Source organism: Tursiops truncatus, chromosome 21 (genome assembly GCF_011762595.2).
Source record: "Tursiops truncatus isolate mTurTru1 chromosome 21, mTurTru1.mat.Y, whole genome shotgun sequence".
NCBI classification, from domain to species: Eukaryota; Metazoa; Chordata; class Mammalia; order Artiodactyla; family Delphinidae; genus Tursiops; species Tursiops truncatus.
This window is the reverse complement of record NC_047054.1, coordinates 15,600,444-15,615,252: the sequence shown is the minus strand read 5'-3', so window position 1 is coordinate 15,615,252 and position 14,809 is coordinate 15,600,444. Positions and strand designations below refer to the sequence as shown.

Below are 14,809 nucleotides of genomic sequence, written 5' to 3'. Positions count from 1 at the left end.
CCAATGATTTTATGAGTGATTTCTTTTGGATACTCTTCATATATTCCGTTCTTTTTTCTAACCTCATAAATTAACTTCATAACAGGAAGTCTGTGTGGGCTGGAGCTAGGCAAGAGCACAAGCACAAGGAGGAAAGTGAGCACTGAGGCCACTAGATCCCTTGGGGCCACAGGGCATCCTGGACCAGATCCCTGTGGCCCAGAGTTTCCAATCTGAGACCACTTGCATGAAGCCAGAACCCTGGGAAAACTGAAAAACAACGCACCTAACTGCTGACTCCACTTGAATGAGGATGGAGGAAAACTTAAAAACATTTCCCCTGTTAATTTGAAGTCCACTGACCTGCCTTTGGTTTGGAACCTGGATCTGCAGTGTTGGTGTGGGCCTCAGTACACAAGCTGAAAATCGGAATATAAAGTAGACCTGGGTCTGTAGTGCTCACAGATACCTGAACGAAGTACAAATCCCACAAAAGTACAATTTAGACTGACAGCTAGGTTGTCAACAGAATACAGTGAAATGCCCTCAATATGTTCAGGGAAAATAGTGGTCCATCTAGAATTGTTTACACAGGTAAAATATTTTTCGAGAACGAGAAAAAAATACAAATGAAGAGAAACTGAAAGAGTTTACTTTTAAATGACCCTCACTAAAATAACTTCTGCTTCAAAAAGAAGGAAACTGGTCCCATAAAGAAGGTCTGAAATCCATCAAGGAAGAGAAAGTAAGGAATATAAGGATAATCTAAATATACTCTGTGTAAAATACTAAATAAGGTTTAATTTGTAGGTTATGAAAGCTAGAAGTTTTAAAAATCGGACAATTGCAAATGTACTCTGAGAGGGTTTATGGGAAATAAAGTATTCTAAGGCCTTTGGATTTGAGGGGAAGAAAGTAAAGATTTTATTAACCTTAGGACTTATATATGAATGCTCAAACTGTATGAGTAGCTATTAAAATAATATAATGTAAGACATAGTTTCCTAATCATAAAGGAGAAGAAAATTAAAAACTTTAATCATTTCATAAGGACTCAGAAGGGAGGGGAATAGGGAAAGAAGAAACACAGGAAAAGCAAGACATACAGAAGGTTCAATAATACTAATAACCAAGCCTTATACAGTATTTTTTATTTGCCAGTGTTTGAAACATGTTTAAATATACCAATTCATTTAATAATCACAAACTTTTGAGCACCTACTATTATTATTATTATTTGTATTTTACAGATACAAACCTTAGAAGAAGAGAAATTAAATAACTGTCCAAGAGAGGAGGCAAGATTCAATCCCAGGCAGTCTGTCTCAAGAGGCAGTGCTTTTAAATACCACCAAAACACAGAATTTAGAAATAAGTATCATTATATCAAAACTTCAAATAAACCTACCAACTGAAGTTGTCAGTAGTCTAGCAAAGACTGTCGTACTGAACTGGAAAAAAAATCCATCTATTTGGAAGAGACATCTAAAATAACATAAGATTCATATGTTTTACAACCACCAATAGTTTGTTCCTTTTTACTGGTGAATATTTAATTGTATGCTTATACCACAATTTGTTTTTCCATATTATTTGATGGACAATGAGTTGTCTCCCATTTGGGGCTATCATGAGTAAAACTTCTGTGAACATGTCTCTATAAATATTTTTGTGGACATATGTTTTAATGTCTTTGGGGTAAACACCTAAGAGTAAGAAACTGGTAAACAATTCTGCAGAGTAGTTGTACTATTTTGCAAATCCATCAGCAATATATAAGAATTTTGTTTGCTCCACATCCTTGCCAAATCTTGTTATTTTAGGATTTTTAATTTTACTTACTTTGGTGTGTGTAAAGTCTCATTGTGATTTTAATTTGCATTTCTCTGAAAACTAATAATGTCAAGCAGCTTTCCATCTGCTTGTGGCTCATGTATCTAACATTGTGAAGTGTCTGCTTCAATCTTTTGCCTATATTCAATTGTCCTATCATCATCATCATCATTATCATTATCAATATTATTATTTTCATGTAGCTGTAAAAATGCTTTATACCTTTTGGATACAAGTCTGTGTAAGATATATGTAGTATTACAAATACTATATCTCACTTGTATTTTACTTTTCATATTCAGTTAAGAATACTGAATTTCTGAAGAGCAGATATTTAAATTTTTTCCTCTGCACATAAAAATTTTAAGGAATCTAGAAAAACCCTATTACAATTAATGAGTGCATTTAGCAAGATGGCAGGCTACGATGCAATGCCAATATACAAAAATCAACTGCAGTTACATATACTGGCAACAAATAATCAGAAAATTAAAACTTTAAATATACCTTGTATAAGAGCACCAAAATATATAATATTTACCGATAAATTCAACAAAAGATGTGGGAAATGTTCACACTGGAAACTATAAACCTTGCTGTGAGAATATATTACAGTTCTAAATAAATGGTGATGTATACCCTTGTTCATGGATTGGAAAATTAATATTTTTAAGATGTAAACTTTTCTCAAATTGACCTATAGAATCAATGCAATACCAATCAAAACACCAGCAGAATTTTTGTGGAGACTAGCAAATTGATTCTAATATTTCAATGGAAATCAAACAAACATGGACTAGCTAAAATCACATTTTTAATAATATAAAAAGTAACTAGGATTTCCATCTTAATTTTATTTATGAAAACTTCATTTAGTATATCTACTATGGAACAACATTCTTTGATTAAAACTAATTAAAAACTGTTTTATGGAAACTCTATAGAGCTATGTTCTTAGATGAAACACTAACTTGCATAGAAGTTCAAGCAGCTGATAACTGAAAACTGCATAACTTAACAGATGATTTTGCTGAAGCCAAATCACAAGAAATTATACTTTTGTGTAAATTAAAAATTTTTTGATTAACAATTTTGTATTATTTTATGGTCAGTTTTGACATTAGGTTCTGCTTCATAATATCTTCAACAATGTAATTTCATTATCAAAAATTATATACAGGGGACTTCCCTGGTGGTCCAGTGGTTAAGAATCTGCCTTCCAATGCAGGAGACTTGGGTTCAATCCCTGGTCCGAGAACTAAGATCCCACATGCATGGGGCAACTAAGCCTGCGCGCCGCAACTACTGAGCACACGGGTCACAACTACTGAGGACACAGGCCACAACTAGAGAGCCCACGTGTCACAAGTAGAGAGAAGCCCATGTGCCGCAGAGTGCTCGCGCCACAACAGAGGATGCTGCATGCCACGACAAAGATCCCCCATACCACAACTAAGACCCGACACAGCCAAAAATATAAATATAAATATAAATAAACAACACCAAGAAAGGTTTAAAGAAAAAAAATTATATACAGCTTGTGAAGCCAAAAAAGAACTTTCTGTTGTACACAGAGGAGTCCAAGTTAGGCTTACACGGGGTCCAAATTTACATGCCATGCTGCTGCTGGGACTGATTGTACAATTCAGAAGGATATGAAAAGAGATTAGAGGCAATGAGTGCTTTTCCTTTGCTCAGTGTCATTGATCAAATAATGTGTCTGTGCCCATGTAACAGGCCTGAGAAAATACTGTAGCTTTATTAGTGGTAACTTTCCAGAATCAATAACTTTTCTAATGAATATAAAAGCCTGGGTGCCTTGCAGTCCACGTTCATGCAACTGGATTGCTTGTTGTAATCAAGCACTGGAATTAATGTTCTGATGTGATAAAATAAGTGTTTAGTAATTTAGTCCTCAACTGCTTCTGGCATTTCAACTCTTTGTTGGCATATAAAGCAGAAATTTCTCCTGTAGTAAAAAGTAATTTATTGCATTTTTTTTAATCACCTGCGATAAATAGGCTACTGGCCTTGCAAGCTTTTCTATTCAAACGTTGCTGGACAGAGGTTGGCTCACATCAACCTTAGCAAATTGAAATGCAATCCAGATCAACAGGCGTTTTATTCAGTTTGGTGCTGGAATGGAAATAATCATCACATTTTATAATAAGCATGTCTAATTTCAATTTTCATACTATGTATTTATTCTGTATAATCAAGCATAACTGCTGGTCTTGTTTCTCTGAATTGACGAATGCATTCCGTAGATGTGCAATAAGCAGGTAACTGTTTTGGAAGCAGTGGGGGAAGAGTGTGCCTAGACCTAACAATGAAAATTTGATAAATGTCTACCTAGAACTTGTAAATGTTCCTAGGAGTCCAAACAATTATATTTGCTCACTGTCTACATAAATAACAAAAAAGTACGCATAATGATGTATCATTTTTTTTTACATAGCAACGAGTCTGTCTTTATGAAATATTTCCAACTGAGGAAAACATAAAAGCCTATGAATAAGATTAACTAGCTCTTGGCTAAAATATCCTATGATGAGCTGTCAGTACTGAAGTGGTTAAATAGACTGTGTCAGTTACCTTTTGCTGTGTAACAAACCATCCTAACTTTACTGGTTTAACACAACAGCTATTTATTTAGCTCATTATTCTGTGAGTAGACAATTTGGGCTGGACTCTGCTGGGAAGTTCAGTTCTCAGGTAGACTTATCTAAGCATCTGTGATAACCTTGGTCAGCTTGTGGGTCAGCTGAGATAGCCTGGCCTCTCAGATATCTGATGGATAATCAACTGTTATTTGGGTGTCTTTCATCCTCCAGAGGGCTGATCTGGGCTTATCTGCTTAGTGATCTAGGGCTCCAAGAGCAGCAATAAACAAGCCTTAATGCACAAGCATTTTTCAAGTCTCTGCATGCATCATATTTACTAGTGACTCATTTGTCAAAGCCATCAGATATCCAAACCTAGAGTCTGCGTGAGAGGGCACTGCCAAAGTGCATGGATATAGGGGTGTGAACAAATTGAGCCGTTGCTGCAGTCAATCTACCACGTGCCTTGATTGAAGCACTGGCTCAGATACCTGGTCTTTTAGCACTCAGCCTGCTTATCAATAATTGGATGCACCACTTTCTCGTTTCTACAGAGCTGAGCTTCACTTCTGAAGATTTAAATATCTTTTCACCTAATCTTTGAGAACAAAATAAAGTAGGAGCCTTTACGAAAGTAAGCTATTTCAGTGACTTTGCTATAATTTAAAAGTTTCAAAATATTTCCAATACATTAATTTTAGATTTTCAGTTTATTTCTTTACAACTATTTATTCTAGTTCTGGATTTACATTACTGTCCAAGATTTTCTAAAATGTCATTGAATACATTTGCAACACTCGAAAACATTTTTAAAGTGCCCATTCTATTTGAAATGGCAATCCCAAATTCTGTAATTCCTATCCTCTGTACCTTTTGCTGTATTCTTCCAGTAACACTGAACCCCCTCTAAAATTCTCTTTATTTTATATTGTGTTTATCGTCTGTTTTCCCCACCTTATAATGTATGTTACTCACATATCCCAAAGTCTGAAATGAGCCATCCCATGATTAGGCGCGCAATAAATGTTTTCAAAATTAATTGCACTGCTGAACTCTGCCAGAACACCACACACAAAGCAGGTGGACTCAACATTCACTCTGAAGTTTAACTGGGGTTGGATAGAGTCAGGCTTGGTGACTGAGGAGCCCATGCAGACAGCTGTCATCCTCTCGGGGAGTCTTGCTCACTATCCTCTTCCAAAGAAATATAAAAACAGATATAGCTATAAAAGTTCTAAGGTAAAGGAAATTCAGAGTATGTGTGTGTGTCTGTGTATGAATATAAATATGTGTGTGTATATATATATATATATATATATATTTATATGTTTGTTTATATATGCAGAAAACACATTTGTAGAGGAAATTCCTCTATTACTGTTTTATAATTCACTTCATCCTCTCAATTATACCCCATCCATGAAACAGCATAAAAAATTAAATGTCTAACCTGGTTGAAACTGACATTAGATCCAATAATTTAAAGAGTCTTCGTGTTAATATTTTGAGATAACAGCTTCATATCCAGCCATATAGCACAGTGATTAAACACACTACATCCAAATAGCCTAGTGTATAAGCTCTGTTTCTCTGTTTAGTAGTGTAATTTGGGGTAAGTCTCACCATTTTAAAAAATGCATTCCCCAAGTTCTTCATATTGTTGTGAAGATTAAATAAGTATTTAAATATAAAGCACATAAAGCAATGTCTACATATATCTGTGACAGAGGCTTAAAGGGCAAAGTAGACCCTCGTTGCCCACCCACACAGCCCCTCCCTCCTTTTTTAAAAAAATTATTTTATTTATTTATCTATCTATCTATTTATTTATTTATGGCTGTGTTGGGTCTTCATTGCTGTGGTAAGTCTTCATTGTGGGCTTTCTCTGGTTGCGGCGAGCGGGGGCTACTTTTTGTTGCGGTGCGCAGGCTTCTCATTGTGGTGGCTTCTCTCGTTGCGGAGCACGGGCTCTAGGCTCGCGGGCTTCAGTAGTTGTGGCTCGTGGGCTCTAGAGCACAGGCTCAGTAGTTGTGGCACATGGGCTTAGTTGCTCCACAGCATGTGGGATCTTCCCAGACCAGGGCTCGAACCCGTGACCCCTGCACTGGCAGGTGGATTGTTAACCACTGCACCACCAGGGAAGCCCCTCTTTTTTTTTTTAATTAATTTTTATCGGAGTATAGTTTACAATGTTGTGTTAGTTTCTACTGTACAGGAAAGTGAATCAGCTATACATATACATATATCCCCTCTTTTTTGGATTTCCTTGCCATTTAGGTCACCACACAGCACCGAGTAGAGTTCCCTGTGCTATACAGTAGGTTCTCATTAGTTGTCAATTTTATACATAGTATCAGTAGTGTATACATGTCCCACTTAACTATGGGGTCTACCTCACATGGTGCTAGAACCCTAAAGAGCAGATCCTCAAAAGTGTCACATCTCCTGAGTCTCCTCTGTGCTTTGCATTCCCTCAACTTAGCAGACCCTCCTCTTGCTTTTCATCACGTGGGCGGGAGTCCAGGGAAGGGACAGGAGGACACGTGCTTGACTGACTGCCTCTCCGGCCTGTCTCATTTTCCTGGCTTTCCTCTCCTTGTCTCCATCCTCCAGGATTAGAAAGGAGTTGCCTTTCCCCCATTCTCATTGATCATATCCTCCTTCTACACAGAACAACAAACCTAAAACTTAACCATCATGGTGGAAAAAGCTTTTCCACATTGAGCAGTAAATTCTATCATTTCCATGACTGCAATCATCCATACTAAGCAAGTGTAGGAAATTCTTTCTCACAGAGTCTGGCTTTCAAATCTGTTGTTTGAATGCAAAATTTTATTTTGAATGTGAGAAGTTAAATTTTATCTAACTTTTTTAACTTAGCATGCCTTCTGTAATAAATAATAATCTCTCCTTATGCCGTCAGATCCCTTGGGTATTTAAGCAGGAAGTAATATATTTGAGACACTCAAAGAAAAATTGATATTTTTCAAACTATCCCAAATTTTTCACACTTATTAATATTGCATAGCCTTTTCCTTTGTATGATGCTTTCTGTAAACAAAAATAACTGTTTCAAAGAATCAAAAACTTCTGACTAAGAGTTAAAATGATAATAAAATTCTATGCTGTACTGAGGGCAATAAATAACTTTATTAGAACCTTGTTCTACATTACTGAATAATCAGTAGGCTGGAAGATAAGTTAGACACGAGATCATCCATGAGAGTTTAATTAAAGGTCCCTATTATTAGGTGGTCTTGCCTATAAAACAATTTCAAGGCATGTGTAGCGGACTGAAATTGAATCCCCCCAAAATATGTCCATGTGCAAATCCCTAGAAAATGTGAAAGCCACCTTATTTGGAAAAAGGGTCTTTGCGGATGTAATTAAGTTAAGGATCTTGAGATGAGACCATTCCGGATGACCTCCTGTCTAAATCCAATGACAAGTGTCCTTGTAAGAGACAGAAGAGGAGACACACAAAGGAGGAGGCCATGTGACGACAAAGGCATAGATGAGAGGGAGCAACCACGAGCCAGGGAATGTCAACACCACCTGAAGCTGGAAGAGGCAAAGGACAAAATCGCCCCTAGAGCCTCGGGAGGGGGCACAGCCTGGCCAACATGCTGAATTCACATTTCTGGCCTTCAGAACTGTGAGAGAATACATTTCTGTTGTTTCAAACCACTTAGTCTGTAGTAATTTGATACAGCAGCCACAGGAAGCGAAAATGAGCATGAAAATGAGATTAACTGATAACGAGACCATACTGTAACTCTTCATCTAGATTGGAAAGTATTTGGTGGAAAGATTCAGTCTTGTGTTCAAATCCAAGCCCTGCCATTCACTAGATGTGTGCCCTTGACCAAATTTCTTAAACTTTCGAGGTTAAATTTTTAATACGTAAAAAAGGAATAATGATAATATCTATGCTAGTTGATTGTCATAAATATCATAAATATAAAGATAATAAATATAAATCACTTAGCACAGGCCTCATAATAAGAATGTAATAAGTGAAAGTTGTTATTACACAACTTCTATTAGCAATAAATTCTTGACAACTTTGTCTCCTTACCTGTTAAAACAAGGATAATAAACAACTTGTATGATTTGGGTGAGGATGAAATTATATGAGGGGCTAATTAAGCATTTTCTCATTTTATATGAAGTATTACATTCATTGTAGACATTAAATTTCCTTTTTCACCTTCAGGACAATGTTTTTTCTTTGTCCTACTGAATTGTTAGTGAAATATTTATTGTTATCTGCTGTAGTAAAATTATTTTTTTACACTGTATTCACTGGTCTTCTCATTATAATTACAAAATTATGAAATAAGCTTCCTCCTCTTCATATAATTTTATGTTAATGCAAACTGTACTTACACATAATAAACTGAATAAGAAAACATGATATATTTGGTCCCCATCAATATCTATTTGTAAAGTCATCATCAATACAGCCTAGTTTTAACAGGTTTCTTTTACACCACCTCCACAATTCTTTAGCTGCCTATATGTTTAGCTGACTATATATTCAGTAAACAAAATAGAAGTTGTCCCTGATATCTAAGACCTGTATACCACCATTCTCTGAAGCCGGTCTCTTAATGTCATTAGATCAAATGTATAACTTTTCTTGGGACTTGCTTTGATTCTTTGATTCTGATTTTTGCTCTATGCAATACGTATTTTTCCAAACTTATACCACATCTCAAGCAAGCACTGTGCTAGGCACAAGAATAGAACAGTGGACAAAACAGACATGAAACCTGCCCTCAGAGCTTAGTCTATTGGAGAATCTGGGCAATTATATATAATGTTATAAATTTATGATAATAGCATACAAAATGCTATGGGATACTATGGCCACACATATAAGGGTTTCTGGGCTTGAACTTAAGGATTTAGGGAAGATTTTCCTAAGCCTATTACCCAAAATGAAGATCTAAAGGATGGACAGAAGTTATCCATGTGAAGCATGGGTTGTGGGCAGAAAGAAAGAATGTTCTAGACAAAAGTCCTTGATACAGGAGATAACACAGTGTGGTGTAGGAACTGAGAGTAGTCAGGGTGACTGGGACCCACGTATATAAGTGTGTGAGTTTGAAACTAGCGTGAGGATAGACAAGAGGGCTTGAAGGAGTCAAGACTGATGAGTCTACATAAATAATATATGATATATAAAGTTTCATTTGAATTTTATAAATTTTGACTTGTTTTTACACATGTATGTGTGTGTACAAACACACACATACTCAGTTACTTCAGCTCCACAGGCTGGTTTTGGAAGGATATAATCCTTTAAAAGGAAGAAAACAAACAAAAAAAAATTCATTAAGGCCAATCACAAAGAAACCTTGAGTCGAGAGGGTGTTCCGAAGCAGGACCTTACTTTTCCTCTTCTGCCTATACAGATCCACCATGAATAAGCATGAGGACTCATGTCCCACAGGACGCTGCCACTGTTCCCTGCCTCACCCACTCCATCTTCCCCTTAATTGTTTCCACTCCACTAACTGCCATGAAGGACCCCAGACACCTCCTGGTAGGGCACTAGGACCCCCAGACAGTTTTAGTGAACATGAGAGATCAGGGGTACCCTAATCCTGACTAGAGTCCAGGGGAACAGCAGGCCCTCTGGGACACCATGTGACTCAGGAATAACAGAGTAAACTGTGTGGTGTATCTAAGCTCTTGGGCCAAAGGTTCATGGAGACCTGTACCTGGGGGCCTAAGGCCCTAGAGAGCCAGGGAAAGAGCCAAATACTTCTGTTTGCCAAAAAGGGATGAAGAAGCAGCTAAAGAAAAGATATGGATATAAAAGGGGCTTGTGGTGAGAGAAGAGGGGGCTCAGTGGGGAACTGGCAGCTGGGGAGACCAAACGAGAAAATGTCCATCTCTGCAGATGCTGATGTACAGAGATAGGACCATGACCAAGAAAACAGGCCCCTCCATCCTGCATACCTGGCATAAGAAATGCTTCCAAGAAGTTAGATTTGGTCCTGGAGAAAGAGGGTACTGAAATCGCCAAAGGAAACTCTTAATTAATGGACACCAAGTGTCTACTATCTGATGAAATGGGATTCTCAAAATAAAAATGACACTCAGCTGTAGAAGAAATAAACTGGCGTTTTCTTCATTCATGAAATTTGTCCAGAGAATTATATCTACTATACCAACCAATTATATCTACTATACCAACAAAGCCTTGGCTGGCCCCTTCACTCTGTTTTAAAAAAGACCCCTCCCAGTGGAAGGAAGAAGGGAATAAGGACTGTAGGAGAGATGCATAAATACTGACCTGCCACATAAGGGCGTTTTGGTTAATGGGGGTGACTACTTTTGTGGCAATTATTGCAGATACTTTTTTGCATCATGTTCAAAAGCGTGTCTTGACTAGTCTGACGTGATGTGTTAGAAAAAAATAAAAACTAAACATGTCCCCTTCACACACACTTTTTCTTAAATCAACGAATGATAGAATAAAAATTACCTGTGATTAAACTCACTGTTTCACCAATGATAAGAAAGCATTTTCTTGAGAAAAATTAAAATCCTCCATTTTTTCTTTCTGCTAATTATTTGAATTAAACAGTTGGATCTGCTTTCTAAATTAAAGTCAACTAGAGTCATCAGTAGCTTTATTGATTACTTTTTCTTGAGTTTCATTATTGTTTTGAAGAACTTCTTTTTTAAAATATGTTATCAGAATTTGAGAGAAAATATTGATTTATTGTCTTGAAATATTCAAGCTAAAAATCCATTATTGAAACTATTTTAATCAAATGTTTGCAAGTTATATGTTGCTTGAATTTTCAAATGATATTTGCTTTAACAAAGGTTGATGTTAACAAAAGCATTAAAAGTTGACAGGCACTTTTAGTTTTTTTTTAAGACAATTAAATTGAATAACAAGTTTTGTTGAAAGAAAACATGCAAAATTGAATTAACTAAAAATGACAAGCATCCTGAAATTTATATTATAGAGACTCACAAAGTAAGAAAAAAGCAAATGCACAGTGGTTATTATACATGTACATATTATGATATAAAACTGTGGTCTGTTTCCTAGTTTAAGTTCTGTTCAATTTCCCATTCCTTATTTATTCACACTTCTGAATAGAAGCAATAAAGTAAATCACAAGTATAAACTAAGTTTATTTTGCAAATAGTGTTTGGCAAGCAGTTGCTTTAGTGATGGCTGTGGCTGATCAATTTAATCAGATGTCAGAATCAATGAACCACAGGCAAATGAGGTGAACTGCAACCATGCAAAGCTGACCTGTAATCCAAGGCAAAGGTACGCTAAATGTGGGTGTTCGTTGCTTTAGCCTTCCATGACTTAACACTACCATCAGAGGGCCTATCCTTCTCTATTTGAAATCTACAGTTCTGAAACACCTCCAGAATATAAATGGCATGTGAAACTTTTACAGATTTGGCTCTGAATTATAGGGTATATAATCCAAACCCATTGGAACTTTCCCTTATAGAACCCCTCAAGGCTAAATGCTACCCAGATACTTGCCAGTATGGTTACAGTGAGATTGTACAGAGAAGTTAGAGCCAAGAAATATGAAGGATAAAGACTAGCCACAACCGATCTGACGTAAGCACACAGTTCCAGATCGCACCAAGGTCAGCAAGTCAGACTGATTAATGGGTGTGAGCAGCTCAGAAGCAGTGGCAGTTCAAAGACAATAAATCTTACACTACAGCAGAGATCTAGCCAGCTCTTTTGAAGAAGACAGGGAGTCAAATATGTGGCACAACGACAACAGTGAAAAATATCACTATTTGGACTTGCCTGGACAGGTAAGTCAGACAAGTCTGTGTACACCAGGTACAAGTATAGAAAATATCCAAGATTCCTAAAAAAAAATCAGCAAAAACAAAGAACCAGAACCTGGAACACAACAGCTATTCATTTCAGTAAAGACAATTTGGTTATCTTAAGTAAATATATTTTCAAACTTTAAATATGTTTTTTAAAAACATGGATGTACCAAAGACAATTATAAGGATTTAACCAAAACTTGTACCTGTTAATTTGTTTCCAAAGAGCAGAATTTCCTTTGAGAAACTAAAAATCAAAAAGAGTATTACAAAAAAAAAAAAGGTATTTCTATTTTTAAAATGCCAAAGACAGATTATGTAGTAAAAGAAAATGAGCTATATACCTCTCTAAATCCTAAGGAAAGAAAAGTTTTCCAGAGATGATAATCTTTTTGAAAACTGACTTTAATGTTCAATTAAACATACACACACAAACCCTCACACACACACACACACACACACACACACACACACACTCCCTACTAATTGCTTTGACGTTGATCTTTGAGTTCCCCAAATGTTATGATGATCATGCTGATCCATCTGGGAAAAGATCTTCTTCGATTTTATTACTTTCTGAAGAGGGATTTAGAGATTTCACTTAACAGCCTAAATACTGAAATCAGAAAATGCAACGTTTTAGTGGAGTACGATCTGCTTATCAGGCCACAACCCAATATTTAGCACTAAGCTGAAACAGTTCAGGATTGTTACAAAGATTGGTGCCTGGGAATACTGGAAAACAGGAGAACAGTTAGCCCTGGTTTCCGCCAAGTCTTTAGCCCCTTCTCCCCTTACGAGACACAATGATGCATCATGTGGTTATTTCGAGCTGTAGATGAGAGAAGATTTGTGGGGCCTCCCCTCAGAAATGGAGAGTACACAGGAAAAATAAATGAGCTAATTCTTTTTAAAAACCTGAAATTTTTTTCTTTTTCTTTCTTTTTTAAGAGCCAGAACAGCTGAAAAATATCTAAGCAGGGCTCAGGCAGTCCTGAAGTCTTTTCTCAGTGCCCTAGGGAAGTGTTATCAGAGTAAATGCATGAATGCAGTACTGAATTACAGAGTATGTAATCCGAAAGTATCCTGGCAAACGTTAACCTCTGCACAGATGATAAAACGGTCACTATTTATGCAGTGCCTCCTATCTACCAGGAACTTTACATTTAATCCTTCCAACAACCCTTGGAGATAGGAGCCCTGTCCTATAGATAAAGAAGTAAAGAGAGTTTCCTACCTCCCCAAGATTATACAGCTGGTGAGAGGTGGAGCCTACATTTAAGCCTGGAGCATTCTGATTAAAAAAAATGTGTGTGTGTGTGTGTGTGTATGTGTGTGTCTACATATATATATATATATACATACACACTCTGTACAACATACCATCTCCCAAGACGTTCTCTAGAAAGGGATGCTTATAGTGGGGAAATACATTGTTGGAAGCAACATTTCCAACTAAATGTCCCTAAAGCACTTGGAACTAATATTTTAAAATCAAGCCAAAGAAAAATTATACTTGTACTTTAAGATCCATCATTCCCTTTCACCTTTGAAAAAATTAGGAGACACAGGGGCAGTCAAACAAAGAGAAAAAAAGCTCTATTGCTGGCTTCACTGAAGTTCAGATCCAAGGGCAACAGGGAGTGTGCTAATATGGCAGAGGTAGGTGCCATCGGACTCAGAAAGATGTCAAAGTGCCTTCCAGGATGGACTCTGATTGCTGAAAGGCTATTCAGTGCTCGAGGAGGTGGGTTTTGTGAGCAAAACAATTTGCATTTGAATTACCCACACAGGACAAAACGGAGGGAAAGGGGAAGCATGAGGTAAGGTTAATAACCTTAACTTGGAATGTCCCCAGAAAGAGAAGTTGAACAGATAGAAAGAAGATGACGGTCGGGAGGACAGCCCTGGTGGCTCACACCTGAGGAAACTGTGGTTGTAGGACTGGATTTCATTAATTGAAGGCAACAAAATGAGGCAGTGAAACAAATGCTTTAGGAAGAAAGGAAGAACCAGTAATGGGTAAATCTCAAAATCCTAGTGATGGCAATTACTGAGTTTATTAGGTTAGGAGAAAAGTGTACAAGGTAACAGAACTCTACAAGTTTACAACACTTTTTTCCCTTTGAAGGTGTCTGTTCTACAATACATCACCTACAAAATCTCATATCTAGCAATGGAACTATAAATGTTCATTTTATATTGATTCAGGGGGACAAAAAGCATGAATTAAATCTTCCAAACTTATAGTTTAATGTTAACATTTGATTTGACTACTAAAATAAACTTGATCAATATTACTACTCTGAAACTTGACAACTTCAATATCCTATCTTGGTGCGCACACAAACACACACACACACACGAGTTACAAGTAATAAAAATATTAAAGAGTTTCTAGAAAGAGAATGGAAGAAAAAGGGAAAATCTTATATGAAATTTCCTTTGAACTATCCCTGCTCAAAATTCTGGTTAAATGTAGTAGTTTGAGTACATGCGTTATCTGCTCTCCCTTAAGAAAACCAACTAAAAGGAGAGCAAAGAAATTAAAA

General features: G+C 36.7%; 1 long non-coding RNA gene across 1 annotated transcript in view; it reads right to left on the bottom strand.

Annotated features, from left to right (window-relative positions):
- Positions 1-354: 354 nt before the first annotated feature.
- LOC141277472 (uncharacterized) overlaps positions 355-14,809 on the bottom strand; it is a 150,963-nt gene continuing 136,508 nt past the window's right edge. The window contains exon 4 of the long non-coding RNA XR_012328912.1: positions 355-448. This is a non-coding gene — a long non-coding RNA (uncharacterized lncRNA). The remainder of the gene's footprint in view (positions 449-14,809) is intronic.